Here is a 1,031-nt window from a genome sequence, read left to right on the forward strand (position 1 = left end):
CTGTGTCGGGTTAGTCTGTGAGCGCAGGCCTTATAGAAAACATTTTTCCAGGGCCTTTATTAAATAAAATCACGCCCAATAAAGAGTTACTGTGTCGGGTTAGTCTGTGAGGGTAGGCCTTAAAGAAAACTGTCATCCAGGGCCTTAATTAAATAAAATCATGCCCATAAGAGTGTTATTGTAACGGGGTTAGCCAGTGAGCGCAGGCCTTATAGAAAACATTCATCGAGGGCCTTTATTAAATAAAATCATGCCCAATAAAGAGTTACTGTGTCGGGTCAGTCTGTGAGCGCAGGCCTTATAGAAAACATTTTTCCAGGGCCTTTATTAAATAAAATCACGCCCAATAAAGAGTTACTGTGTCGGGTTAGTCTGTGAGGGCAGGCCTTATACAAAACATTCATCGAGGGCCTTTATTAAATAAAATCATGCCCAATGAAGAGTTACTGTGTCGGGTTAGTCTGTGAGCGCAGGCCTTATAGAAAACATTCATCCAGGGCCTTTATTAAATACAATCATGCCCAATAAAGCGCACGTGTCGGGTTAGTCTGTGAGCGCAGGCCTTAAAGAAAACTGTCATCCAGGGCCTTTATTAAATAAAATCATGCCCAATGAAGCGCTACTGTGTCGGGTTAGTCTGTGAGCGCAGGCCTTATAGAAACCATTTTTTCCAGGGCCTTTATTAAATAAAATCATGCCCAATAAAGCGCACTGTGTCGGGTTAGTCTGTGAGCGCAGGCCTTATAGAAAACATTTTTCCAGGGCCTTTATTAAGTAAAATCATGCCCAACAAAGAGTTACTGTGTCGGGTTAGTCTGTGAGCGCAGGCCTTATAGAAAACATTGTTCCAGGGCCTTTATTAAATAAAATCATGCCCAATGAAGCGTTATTGTGTCGGGTTAGTCTGTGAGCGCAGGCCTTATAGAAAACATTTTTTCCAGGGCCTTTATTAAATAAAATCATGCCCAATAAAGCGCACTGTGTCGGGTTAGTCTGTGAGCGCAGGCCTTATAGAAAACATTTTTCCAGGG

The sequence above is a fragment of the Puntigrus tetrazona genome, unplaced genomic scaffold (genome assembly GCF_018831695.1).
Source record: "Puntigrus tetrazona isolate hp1 unplaced genomic scaffold, ASM1883169v1 S000000003, whole genome shotgun sequence".
Lineage (NCBI taxonomy): Eukaryota > Metazoa > Chordata > Actinopteri > Cypriniformes > Cyprinidae > Puntigrus > Puntigrus tetrazona.